Here is a 14,089-nt window from a genome sequence, read left to right as displayed (position 1 = left end):
TGAGCAGCTGTGAGTCAATGAAGTCAGTCTGGCATATTTATATGCTTGGAAATAAAGTGGAGCTGGGTGTACAGCCAGTAGAAAACACCACCCCCTATTGCAGAAGTCAGGTGCCCCCTCCACCTTGCCAGTTGGCAGTGAATCATGAGACATGCCCATTTTTATCTTTGAGCTCAGGTTTGTAAAAAGCATTAATAAAAAATTTGATCAGAGTTATCATTACGCCCAAAGGTTATTGCTTCTTATCAGAAACTCAAGTGAAATATTGGAATTAAATATCATCTAATCAGTTTTTGTCTCCTTAGGTTTTCTCATTACAAAATCCTTGAATTCCACCCAAAAAAGTTATATCTAAATAACTACTCATGCACTTTCCTCTGCTTACAATGCCCTCTTGCTCAGAGAAGAATTTTTTTTTAATATTTTTTAGTTGTTGATGAACCTTTTTTTCCTTCTTTCTTTCTTTCCTTATTTATTTCTATGCAGTGCTGAGAATCAAACCCAGGGCCTTACATCCTAGGCAAGCACTCTACCACTGAGTCACAGCCCCAGCCCAGAAGACTCTTAGTCATCCTTCAAAACCCAGCTCAGAAAAAAACTTCAACTGGTAAAGGCTTTCAACACTACCTCTTCACACGAAGCCACTTCATCCCCTGGACAACCTCTGTTTTCCCTGGAACACATTTATTTTTTTGTTGTCTTCTTTATGTACAACATTGTTGGATTCCACCTTTATTTAACTTTCCAGAATGTGAACTTTTCTGGAGAAGGGTCTCTGTACTATCCACTATTATGCCCCAGAGTACTTTACAAAGAGCTGGCATTTGGGACGTTTGGTCATTGAGTTAGGTGAGATTGCTGGGCCTCTGCAGGTTCTTTGCCTGTGTGTCTTTGCTAACCACTTCATCTTCCTGGTTTATTAATACAGAAAGATGATTTGGCTTGTTTGGGCCACAGCAACCTTTCCAGCACATTCAGGCTGTGTGCCAGTACCCTGATGGCCAGAAGTCCCCTAAAAAACGGGGATGAACAAGATGACACTGATGGATGCACTGAGTAATGTCAATCCAAGCTACATCCTGTGCCACCATTAAGAGATCCCTGCAGTAGCCAGCAAGTTAGACCGATTTTAGAGCAAAGAATAACCTCTGTCTCTGAAAATAATGCATGTCCATGACCAATTGGTGTGAAAGGACAAAAGAGGAGAACAGCATCCTGAAAGGCCAGGTGAACAACAAATCTCTACCCACCCATCTCATGGCAGATATCACCACAGAGAGCACATTCAGCACCAGAACTCCAAAAAGATGATCCTAGATTTTTCATTAGACCAAGAGGTGTCTGAGCAGGTTGCTTCCTGCTTTTTTGTAAATGGGTGGTTGTGGGTGGAGAGCAGACCTTGGGAGCTGGTTTAGGAGAAGTCTTTTAAGAACAATTGTCACTTGTGAAACTCTCAATAGATTCCTGATGTGAGTGATGCCATGTCTGAGTATTTGAACATTATATCAGCTCATTATCTCAACTCTGATTCAAATTCTTTATCTGATTAGCCTGAGAAATGGGGGATTAGGTAACAAAGTCTCCAAGTTCTCAAACATAACAGAATAATAAGACATTCAACTCTTGTGTGCTTCCTTCTCTTTTTCTTCTTACTCTGCACCAACTGATACTCACCCTTCACCAACCCTTCCCACATCTCTGGCATGCTTTCAAATAAAGAGAGATTACAGTGTCATTTGATAACTGTTGACTATTAACAGCCTTGTAACAGACTGAATTTGGAGGCACCCCACTGAAATTGGGAATGACTTCCTCATGCTGAGAGTAGAAGCAGGAGGACCTTGGGGCTTCCACCTCCCACCCTGACAGGCACCAAAGTAAATGAAAATGGGGATTTTCTTCCTTCTGGGACAACACAGACTAACTAAATCTGCATCTGTGCATTTCTTGTTTTTTTTCCAGATTGCTTCCTCTTCAGATCAACAAAATATACACATGTCTATCACTTGGCTTTTGTTTCTGTAATTTATAATTGTGTCTGTGGGATAGGTAAGGAGAAGCAATATAACCGCTTTCTCCTGAGTTGATGGAACTGCATCAAGTTCAATACTCATTTTACTATCTTTTGTCTATTTATTATGTGGGTAAGCATCTAAATCCAGCCAGCTAGGATCAAGGTAGCTCCCAGGGTTAGGCTGTCAGTAATAATCTTACCATAACCCAAAATCTTTTTTATATTTTCTGTATATAAAACCTCTATGAAACTAATATAATTTCATCTTCCTTCAAGTAATGTATTTGGCTCTTATGATGAAATATCTAGGGCTATTATGATTTTCCCCCTTTCTTTCATAGCTCTGGTCCTGGTTTGACTGGTTGGGATTTGTACCAACAAGTATGGGTTAGTCATTCCTTGAGATGAAAAACGCATCCAGTGCTGGGGCCCAACCTATGCAAAGGTTCTTGTTCTGCAAAAAGCAATCAAAGAAGCCATGCTCTAGCCAGGCAGAGTGGCAAACATCTGTAGTCTCAATTTTCAAGACGATGAGGCAGGACGATTCCTTGAGCCCAGGAATTAAAGGAAGGCCAGGCGACACAGGGAAAAGTCAAAACACACACACACACACACACACACACACACACACACACACACACACACACGCACACACACAAGAAAGAGAGAGGGAGAGAAAGAGAGGAATGTTCCTCATGAACTTTATTCCATAGAAGGTAATATCATCTAACACAAAGATATTTGAATACTAAATTTTTGCTGTGCATGTCCAGGAAAGCATTATGTGCCAGAAGACTGCCCTCTTGACTCTGGTATCTCCTCTACATATTTAGTGAAGCACTCACCACATACTTTAAAGATATGTTCTATATATTTAAGTATTCAGATGTTTAATTCCCAGTTATTATTCTGATTGCAGATAGTGATAGCAAAAAATAAGGACATAGTATAAATAAAGATGGTTCAGCCACATAAAATTAAGCACACAAGTATGAGACACATACAGTCCTTATCAATATGAACAGTTTATCTTCTTTCTTGTTTTCATACGCAACAGATAAAAGTCCAATCTCAGATTACATTCAGGAAAACATCAGGCTGATATAAGCGTAAATGAACAGGTGATCCACAAACTTAGTGATGTAAGGGCCCCAATCATCATGACATTTCCATCCTTTCATAATGGTAGCCCAAGGTGTTATTCCCATGGAAAGTCTGACTTCACTGGAATTGTCTGACTAAATTTCTCTTGGTGTAGAGAAACACAGAAGTGCTTTACAATGATTTGTGTATAAGGTTCAAATTCCACAATTTATAATTACAATTATGAAAAAATGCAAGCAAGATTATTTATCTAACTTAGTTAAGTGCCCATTCTTCTCAGTCGGGTAAAACTTGATCTTGCTAATTTGGGGAATCAGGTGGTATCTAAGCTTTGGTGGCTAGAAGAGGAAATAACTAACTCTTCTGGGCTAATGGATGGGAAGGTTGAGGAGCATGTCAGGTGAAAGAGACAGTTCCTCTCGTTATTGGACTCTTCCAATGTGTGCCTAACATCAGTATCACTGTAGATTGGGAGGACTGTCTGGCTACTGTGTTCAGGACTTGTGCCAAATTCTACCTATAAGCCAGTCAGAATCCTTGCCCTTGTGAAATTTAACCTTAAGGGAGAGCAATGCTAATAAAATAAATATACAAATAATATTAAATTACAAATTTTATTACAAAATAAAAGAAAATTTGTTGAACTTAATAGAAGTGTTTGACATAGGTGGTTGATGTGACAAGAGATGAGAAATTAAATCAATATATGACCCAGCTATATCATCCCCCATATTTATCCAACATAATTAATCAGCATACTATGCATATCCATGTTTCCATGTTTTTGGTAGCATACTTCACAATAACTAAGTTATAAAAGCAATCTAGGTGTCCATCAACTGGATAAAGAAAATATGGTATATGTACTCAATGGAGATTTACTCAGCCATAAACACAAATAGAGTTATGCCATTTGCAAGAAAATTAATAGAAACAGAGAATGATTTGGTCAACTTTTTTCTTCTGTGACTAAAGGACCCAGCCAGCACAATTGTATGGGGAGGAAAAGTTTATCTAAAGGCTCATCTTTTTAGATGTTTTGTTTCATAGAAGGCCAGCTCCATTCCATGGGGACTCAAGGTGAGGCAGAACATGATGGTGTAAAATTGTGGAAGAGGGAACCAGCTCACATGATGATCAGAAGAGGCAGGGAAGGAGGAAGGGAGGGAGGGAGGGAGAGAGAGAGAGAGAGAGAGAGAGAGAGAGAGAGAGAGAGAGAGAGAGAGAGAGAGAGAGAGAGAGAGGTCTTCACTTGCCAGATACAAATATATACCCCAAAGCCATGCCCCCAATGAATCACTTCCTCCAGTCCCACTCCACCTGCCTACAGTTCCCATTCAGTTAATTCAATCAGGGACTAATTCACTGATTAGGTTAAGACTATGCTATATAACCCAATCATTTCTCCTCTATACCTTCGTGCATTGTCTCACATCTCAACCTTTGGGGAACACTACACACCCAAATCATAACAGAGAACATCATACTAATTAATATAAGCCAGATTCAGAAAGTCAAGGGTTCTTTGTTTTTTATCATATGTGGAAGCTAGAGAGATATAAACGAAAGAAAGGGAACTCAGGTAAACAGAAAAGGGACCAGTAGAGAAATGGAATCAGTTGAAGGAAAAGGGGGAGCAAAGAGAGGGATCTGAGAATGAAATAGTGTATGCTGTGTGCATATATGAATATATCACAATGAAAATCACTCATCTATCTAATCATAATGCACAAATAAAAATTTTAAAACCATAAGAGAAAATATAACTGAAACATATTAAATAAAGAAGAAAAGATATATCTGGACTCACAGTTTAAGAGATTTCAGTTTAAGAGATTTCAGCCAATAATCACTTGGATCCATTGATTCTGGACTGTTGTGAGGCAGATTGCCATGACAGAAGTGAACCATGGAGCAAAGTTTCTCCACTCATGGTGATTGGGAAGCATAAGGAGGGCAAGGTAGGGGCTAGGGATTTGATAAGCTCTTCTAGGATCTGCACCTGGTGACCTAACTCCAACTAGGCCCTAGGCTCCGTCCTCTCTACCACCTTCTGATAATGCCATACAAATGTGAATCCATCTATGAATCACCCACAGATGAGATTAGGGAAGCTCATGATCAAATAACCTCCCCCAAATCTCCACCTCAGCACATTTCGGTACTGGGAACCAAGCTGTTAACCCTTGAGCCTTTGGGAACATTCCAGAGTCAAAACATGTCATGATTTTTCGTTTACCACTTAACTCTCTCCTTCTTAGTAAGTTATGAAAGCAGAATACAAAGACTTGTGGGGTTGGTTTTGTGAGAACTCGGGTGTGCTTAGCTCTAATTCCTCATCTGACTGTAGAAGGGGCTCAGTATATATCCTTCAAATCACAGGACCTCAAGGATCACCTTCCTGTCTCTCTACCTCTATGATTCTCTTGTATTTTTAAAAAAATGCCACCTCCACATTATTCTCTTTATCTTGCATATCATGAGAGACCGCCAGACCCTCCAGTTAAGCCAGAAACAAAAAACTCCTGAGGACAGAATGAAGCACAAAGACAGTGGAATAGACTGGACCTTGAAGAAGATATCTGCCAAGGAGGTCCTAGCTTTAAAATTCTAAAGTGGTTTCTCAACTAGGAGTACATAGTAAAGGGCATCATACACATGCACACAAACACATATTTGCCCACAAACACACACACACACACACACACACACACACACACACACACTAATTTGGGGGTTTTTCAGTAGCAGTAATTGAACCTAAGGTTGCTTAAACATCCAGCCACATCCCCAGCACACTTTATTTTTTTTGAGACAGGGTCTCACTGTGTTGCTTACAGCCTTGCTGAATCTGCCTTCAAACTCTCAAACACATGATCCTCCTCCAGATCCCCTGGGATTACAGATGTGCATCACTGTACCCAACACACACTCACACACACACACACACACACACACACACACACACACACACACATAATGTACCTCAAGCAACAATAGTGTTACTGAAAGCTCAGTCTTGTCCCTGATTTCAATTCAATAAAAAGGACAGTTTTGAGAAAAAGAGAAAGTTTTATTGTTCTACTGAGGAAGGAGAAGCACAGGGGACTCCTTTCCCAGAGGCTGTGATTCTGCCCATCAGGGAGAACAGAGGGTTCCTTTTTTGTTTGTTTGTTTGTTTGTTTGATCTTTTTTTTGTATTGGTAGATAGAATGTCTTTATTTTATTTATTAATTTTTATGTGGTGCCAACAACTGAATGCAGTGTCTCATGTATGTTAGGCAAGTGCACTGACTCAACCCAAGGACTGATGGTTTTTAAAGATATAATCCATTACAGGTGTCCCCTGTGAGAGGTTTGATTCACCTGTTAATTTGGGAGATAACCATTCTTATGGCACCAGTCCTAAAGTCTGACTGACTTTGTTCCTGTGGTGGGTGTATGCTCAAAGACAGATGGATAACTCAGCCTAGGATGGGAAAAGATAATCTTGTTCCCAACCCCCAGATTATGAAGAGAGAGAGGAAGAAGAGAAAAATAAAATCCTGTCCATATTAAAATAATCCTCAGTGTTGAAGCAGTCAAAGACTATATTCAAAGCATGAAGTGGATGACTGATAAAATAGGTGAAATATTTGTCTAAATCATTTAACTTTTTTCCTATTTCCTGAAATAAATTGAAGAGTATTGGTATTAGTTCTTTTTTAAAGGTCTTGTAGAACTTGGCTGTGTATCCATCTGGTCCTGGGCATTTCTTGGTTGGTAAGCTTCTGATGGCATCTTCTATTTCATCACTTGATATTGGTCTGTTTAAAATTGTGTATATCTTTCTGATTCAAATGGGCAAATCGTATGACTTAAGACATTTATCGGGATTGCGGTTGTAGCTCAGTGGTAGAGTGCTTGCCTAGCATGCCTGAAGCAAGGGTTGGATTCTCAGCACCACATACACATAAATAAAAAGATCCATTCACAACTAAAATAATTTTTTAAAATAAATTTTTGATGCCTTCAATGTCTTCTATTTTATTGGAGTATAAGTTTTCAAAATAATTTCTAATTATCCTCTGTATTTCTGTAGTATCTGTTGTGATATTACCTTGTTCATCGTGTACGTTGGTGATTTGAGTTTTCTCTCTACTTATCTTCATTAGCATAGCTAAGGGCCTGTCAATTTTATTTATTTTTTCAAAGAACCAACTTTTTGTTTTGTCAATTTTTTCAAATGTTTCCTTTTTTATTTCATTGGTTTGAGCTCTAATTTTAATTATTTCTTGCTTTCTACTGCTTTTGCTGCTGATTTGTTCCTCTTTTTCTAGGATTTGAGATGTAATATGAGGTCATTTATTTATTAGCTTTTTCTTCTTTTAAGGAATGAACTCCATGCAATGAACCTTCCTCTAGTACTGCTTTCATAGTTTCCCAGATTTTGATATGTTTTGTCTATGTTCTCATTTACATCTAAGAATTTTTGATCTCCTTCTTTTTGTCTTCTGCAACCCATTGTTCATTCAGTAGCATATTGTTCAGTCTCAAGGTGATGGAGAGATTTTTATTTTTTACTTTGTTGTTGATTTCCAATTTTATTCCATTATGATCTGATAAAAGGCATGATTGTATCTCTCTACTTTTTTGTATTTGCTAAGAGTTGCTTTGTGGCATATTATATTGTCTATTTTGGAGAAGGATCCATGTATTGCTGAGAAGAAAGTGTACCTGTTTGATGCAGGTTGAAATATTCTATATATATCAGTTAAGTCTAAGTTATTTATTGTATTATTGAGTTCTTTAATTTCCTTAATCAATTTTTGTTTGGAAGATATATCTAGTGGTGAGAGAGATGTGTTAAAATCACCCAAAATTATTGCGTTGTGTTCAATTTGAACTTGAGAAGAGTTTGTTTGATGATCATAGCTGCACCATTGTTTGGGGCATATATAATTATGATTGTTTTGTCTTATTGGTATATGCTTCCCTTCAGTAGTAGATAATGTCCATCTTTATCCCTTTTAGTTAACTTTGGCTTGAAGTGTACTTTATTTAATATGAGGATGGACACCCCTGATTGCTTCTTCAGCCCATGTGAGTGGTATGATTTTTCCCAAATTTTCACCTTCAGTCTCTGTATGTCTTTTTCTATCAGATGAGTCTCCTGGAGGAAGCATATTGTTCTTTTTTTAATCCAGTGTGCTAGCCTATGTCTCTCAATTGGTGAGTCTAAGCCATTAAAATTCAGAGTTACTATTGAGACATGGTATTCCCAGCCATGTTTGTTTATTTTGGTTATTTAACTTGACTTGATTTTCTTCTTTGATTAGTTTTTCTTTTAGAGTACTACCTCCCTCTGCTGATTTTCATTGTTGTTTTTCATTTCCTCTTCATGGAATATTTTGCCAAGGATGTTTGTAAGGCCAATTTTCTGGCTATACATTCTTTTAACTTTTGTTTATCATGGAAGGTTTTTATTTCATCTTCAAATCTAAAGTTTAATTTTGCTGGATACAAGTTTCTTGATTGGCACCCATTTTTATTTGTAATTTTTTATTATTTGCTCAACCCAATACAATGATCTTGACATATCATACATTTGATTCAAATAGGGTATGAATTCTCATTTTTTTACATGTACAGATTGCAGGATCACATTGGTTATACATCCATGTGTATACATATAGCAATCTTAGTGTCAGTTGTATTCTACTGCCCTCCCTATCTCCCCTCCCCTCCCCTCTCATCACTTCTCTCTTCTCATTCTACTGTGACACTTATCTCTTTCTTTTTTCTTCCCTTCCCCTTCACACCACTGTACATGTATTTTGTGAAACCATGAGGGTCTCCTTTCATCTTCCATGGAATTCCCCTTCTCTCTCCTATTCCCTTCCACCTCTTTTCCTTGTTTTGTGGTAATCTTTTTCTCATGCTCTTTCTTCCTACTCTGTTTTGAGTCACCTCCCTTATATCAGGAAAGACATTAGCATTTGTTTTTTAGGAATTGGCTAACTTCGCTTAGCATAATCTGCTCTAGTGCCATCCACTTCCCTGCAAATGGATCCCATTTTTTTCAGAGCTTGATATATGTAGTTCCAGGATCTTCTCTCTGTGTTTGTGGCATTGGGGTCTCAGGTGGCTGAGAGCCACAGCCTACACTCCAGAGAATATCTCTTTGGGGCTTCCAAATGTTTAGGCACTATTCCAAAATCCCAAATAAAACTCTGTGTCTTTTTGAAGTAAAGATAAAGAATTTATTCTGGCCAGGGCCAAAGGAACACAAAGCCGCCAGTTCTGCAGCCCAAGAATTGAATGCTGGTGGGGGGCATCTTAAAAACACAAAAAAGCACAAAGAAGAGAGGCAGGGGAGGCAAGTACAATCATGAGACATATTTCAAAAAGTGGAAAGCATCAAATTATCATAATTGGCACCTTTTTGTACATAGTCAGGAAGCAAGCTTTCATTAGTTCTACAGTTATGAACATTGTTTTCAGGGATCAAGTTGGTAAGGGTGGCAATTTCAGCTTCTATGTGAATGGGCCCATGCAGAAATGGGGGCCAATTCTGCCCAGGATGAATTGTCTGAACAAAATTGGGTCAGACTGACTTAATTTTCAAATCATCCCATAACAAATCCATTTACGATTTTTTAATTAATGTCCTATGGAAACATGTGATACTGGGACCCACTGTGCCACACCCATGCATGCACATTCCATGTTCAGTGAGATTCATTCCACTCTTCTTCCCTTTTTATGTCCCTTCTTCTTCCTCCTCAACCCCTCCACCTACTCTACTGAACTTTTCTCTATTTTTTATTAGTTGTTCAAAATATTTCAAAGCTCTTGACATATCATATTTCATACATTTGATCCAAGCAGATTATGAACTCCCATTTTTTGATGAAATTACCTCTTCCTTCTTTTGTTCCCTCTCTCTTTTTCTTGTATTTTTTTATCTCCACTTTACTTGCCTTACTTTGGATTAGCTTCCCCTTAGTAGAGAAAACCTTTGAAGTTTAATGTTTTGGGACTGGATCATTTCACTTAACATGACTTATCTTCATTTTAACCTTTAGCTTTGATAACCTGTAACAGAAAGGAGCAAAGATCTACCAACAAAAATAATTATTTTATAGATTTTTTAGTGTTATTCATATATTTACTTTTACCAAAATTCTGGATATTTTCATATGGTTTCATGTTAATATTTAGCCAAAAAAATAGTATCTATTTCATTTTAGTAGTCACAGAAGGCTATGCAGCCCTTCTCTCTTTCTGGTAAAGTATATGAAACTTTCTGACTTTGTTGTTGCTAAAATAATTTATCACCATTGGGTTTTATTGATTAAATACCCTAGAAAATTTAATGAGTGTGAACCATTTATAATTCTGCAGGGTTACAGGACCTTCTCCGTGGCAAATAAGATTTGAGTTCCAACTGTTCTTTATGACAAGTGGAATCTGGGCCCAAACTGGTGTCTTGTAGGGTGACCAGTTAATCAGTCTGCTGATTTCACAATCTCAATGGGCCTGATTAGGGTGATTAAAATATGATCTTCCTAAGTTTTATGTGTAAGTTGAAGTTGTTACATAATAGTCAACCAGGATTATATCTACAAGGTAAAAAAACATTAGATACATGTCATGATTGGTGGCAGTCAAGGTCCACCTTTTAGGACTCACTTTGATATATATTATCTGTGACAAATTGTTAATGAAATCTTGACTTTTAGTGACAGGCTCTAAATCAATGCCTAACAGCATGTTCCTGGGTGACAAAAATTCCAATTCTTACCCTACCTGAACTGGTTATTGTCTACACTTTCTGAGGTTTTTGTGGTCAACTGAGGTTGTTGTTTAATATTCAACCAGAATTTTGCTAGTGAGACAGTGTTGTAAAAAGCTATTGGATACATGTCATCCTTGCTGACATTGTTGGAATTGTGATATCTTCCAGCTGGCTGTCAGTCTCAGTCACCTAACTTACTTTCTCTGACTAAGAACATGTAGTTTAAAGATTTAGACTTAGAAGAATATAGATTTATTCCCATGGTCAGGTGTGTGAGTGATAGATTTGTGTCTATGGTGTCTGGATTCCTGAAATGTTTTCCACTCGATACTGTTACTATTTCCTCCTCTTTTTTCTAAAATTTCATGTATGTTTTTATCTGGCTGTTTCCCAACTCTCCCAACGTATGGGCATTCTGCAATTCTAAAAATGCTTCCACTTTTTCAATTTAGTTAGAGTAATGACCATATGCCTCACTACCAATTTCTCTATAAATCTGTATTTTATTACTAAAATGAAGAATTTGAGGCAGGATATTTTGTAAAGAAATGATGCCATTCAGTCACATCCATGCTGTTCCAAATGATAGAAATTCATCACTTGTAAGGCTGAATAGTGTTATCTCTTGTATACATTTCATCTTTCCTTTTATCCATTCATTAATTCATGGACACTAAAGTTGATTTTTATTCTTGCTTATCATGAATAATATTGCAATAAATATAGGAGTACACATGCCTCTATGACACATATTTCATCTAGATAAATATCCAGAAGTGGGATGCTGAATCATATAGTAGTTCTATTTCTAATTCAATATTTGTTGTGTGCTTGTAGGATTAGCATCTTTTTCCTGTTACATGTTAAACTCCATGAGAGCAATAATTCTGACCTTTATATGCAGTGCTGTTGCATGTCCCAAACACAGCAGGCATGCAGCCAAGCAAGTTCACAGTGTCACTGAGGTAAGGAACACACCTCCTCCAATGCCAAGAGAGAACACCATGGGACCTGCCACTTTGCTACAACATCCAACCATGAGGTCTACAAGAGTTGGTTGTTTCCCTTCTTCAGCAATCAAAGCTAGATACCACCTGGTTTCCCAAATAGACCTAATCAAGTGTGCCCCTACTGAGAAGTGTAGGCTCTTGAGAACAGAGTTAGAAAAAAATCTTGTTTGCATTTAAAACATTACTCTCTTTTTTCACAGTCAAGATTAGAAATTGTGAAAATTGAACCTAACACTCAAATCATTTCAGCACAACACTGCCTCCCTGCAATGAGAGCAAATACTTAAACAATGGAAATCAGGACAGGTTTCCCATTAGAGGAGAAACTTGGGCTAACAATGTAATGAATAATATCAGATTCATGGAGATCCTTACGATACTCTGAATCCAGTGATGGAATCTGAGCCTAATGTCCTGTAAATATTATTTGAGACTCCACATTGATAGTATATGAAGAACACTGAGACAGAAACTCAAATATTCAATGTTGACAAAGACATTTATTATACTTGGATGGTTGCTGTAGTTATCTGTTTGTCATTATTTTTGGCCAGAACACCTGAATCTTAGTCATCTTTGTAATATCAGCACTTAGAGCAGACCTCTAAAAGTACATGCAGATACTTCAATACAACAAAGAGTAGATGGGAGACAAGGGGTGGTTTGGGTGCTTCCTGTATATGTTCAAATAAATTGTCAGTTTGCAAAGTCTTTATGTTAGAAAACATTGCTTCTGGGGAATCAAATGGCACAAAGAACATGTCTCTTATTATTATCCCCTGTAGAGTAAGACCATTTGCATCAGTTGGGAAATAGTTCTGACTACATTTCATTCCCAAGTAATGGTAGTTATTGCTTTTTTAAAAAAACGTCAGAAATTTATTAGTTGCTCAAAACATTACATTGATCTTGACATATCATATATCATATGTCTCTTATTATTATCCCCTGTAGAGTAAGACCATTTGCATCAGTTGGGAAATAGTTCTGATTACATTTCATTACCAAGTAATGATAGCTATTGATTTAAAAAAAATCAGATATTTATTAGTTGCTCAAAACATTACATTGATCTTAACATATATCATACATTTGATTCAAATGAGGTATGAATTCTTATTATTCCCACATTTACAGATTGCAGGATCACATTGGTTATACAGCCACATTTGTACATACTGCCATACTAGTGTCTGTTGTATTCTGCTGCCCTTCCTATCCCCTTTCTATCCCCCCTTCCCTCACCTCACCTCTCTCTACCCCCTCTACCATAACTCATTTTTTTCTCTATCTTTTTCCCCTTCCCTTCACATCCTCTTATATGTATTTTTGTATAACAATGTGGGTCTTCTTCCGTCTTCCATGTAATTACCCTCTTCTCTCCCATCCCCCCCACCTCTCATTCCTATTTGATGGTGATCTTCTCATGCTCTTCCTCCCTGCTCTGTTTTGAGTCGCCCCTCTTATATCAGAGAAGAACTTGGCATTTGTTTTTTAGGGATTGGCTAACTTCACTTAGCATAATCTGCTCTAATGCCATCCATTTCCTTGCAAATGTCATGATTTTGTTATTTTTTAGTGCTGAGTAATATTCCATTGTATGTGAAGTCTAAGCACCCTGGTTAGGGCCTAAGATGACAGGGGCAGAGGAACTGTCACATTAGACTTGGTAATGGCACAGTATTTGTAATTATAGTATTTATAATTATGGAGGAAAATGAAAACATATGAAATTCCACAGGGAATTTATTTCCAAAAAGAATAAGGAAGGCATTGGGATTAAGTTGCCAGTGGTTATAAGATGACACTCTGACTATGTTTGAATGCATTCTGTGGACCCCTCTGATGGGACCATAGAGGATGGTCTTACTCATCAATACCTTCAGTATCTCCTTGATTTTCCTCTCTCTTTATCCCTGCTGAGGAAGGGAGGAAAGGAAGGAGGGAGAGAGAGAGAGAGAGAAGGGGGGAGAGGTGTTCTTACTTTTGAAAATGACACAGGGGAGCTGCTGAGGGAATAACTATGGGATAGGAACAGAATCTCAACTGATTAGCTGTTGCAGTCATGGATCTGGCTATGTCTGATGTTGACCCTGTCAGGGAATGGCAAGTACTGAGAAATGACAAGCAGAAGACTTTTCAAACTCCCTTTACGTTAGCTCTATCTATCCTATTTTGTTG

At 37.7% G+C, this 14,089-nt stretch overlaps 1 protein-coding gene across 4 annotated transcripts in view; it reads left to right on the top strand.

Annotated features, from left to right (window-relative positions):
- The window catches only part of LOC101972073 (cytochrome P450 3A9), a 373,151-nt gene that overhangs the window by 127,318 nt on the left and 231,744 nt on the right, over positions 1-14,089 (top strand). The gene's annotated exons all lie outside the window — the stretch shown is intronic.

This window comes from Ictidomys tridecemlineatus, chromosome 10 (assembly GCF_052094955.1).
Source record: "Ictidomys tridecemlineatus isolate mIctTri1 chromosome 10, mIctTri1.hap1, whole genome shotgun sequence".
Taxonomy (NCBI): domain Eukaryota; kingdom Metazoa; phylum Chordata; class Mammalia; order Rodentia; family Sciuridae; genus Ictidomys; species Ictidomys tridecemlineatus.
Note: the sequence above shows the minus strand (reverse complement) of the source record. Positions and strands in the feature narration are given on the sequence as shown.